Source organism: Buceros rhinoceros, unplaced genomic scaffold (assembly GCF_000710305.1).
Source record: "Buceros rhinoceros silvestris isolate BGI_N320 unplaced genomic scaffold, ASM71030v1 scaffold41711, whole genome shotgun sequence".
Lineage (NCBI taxonomy): Eukaryota > Metazoa > Chordata > Aves > Bucerotiformes > Bucerotidae > Buceros > Buceros rhinoceros.
The window spans coordinates 1-296 of NW_010396700.1; the positions used below are offsets into that span (position 1 = coordinate 1).

A 296-nucleotide genomic window follows, 5' to 3' on the forward strand; every position below is an offset into this window, starting at 1 on the left:
CCCCCGCCAGCGGGCCGTGCGCAGCAGCGCCCTGAGGTTGCCGGGACCGGGAGCCGGGTCGGGCCGGGAGTACCAGCCTCACCTCGTCCCCTCTAAGGCGATCGCGGGCAGCGACGAGGACAGGAAGGGGGGAGAAAAAAAAATAATATCCATAACCAACAAAAATAGGAAGAAAGGAAAAAAAAATTTCTTGCCGTGACTCGGATTCGAACCGAGGTTGCTGCGGCCACAACGCAGAGTACTGACCACTATACGATCACAGCAGACGGGCTGCCACAAGCCGGACACGGGGGGAG

At 59.8% G+C, this 296-nt stretch overlaps 1 non-coding gene across 1 annotated transcript; it reads right to left on the reverse strand.

The window, feature by feature from the left end:
- Positions 1–191: 191 nt before the first annotated feature.
- On the reverse strand, positions 192–263 carry TRNAH-GUG. Its single transcript has one exon. It is a non-coding gene; the product is annotated as a tRNA-His (tRNA).
- Positions 264–296: the final 33 nt, after the last annotated feature.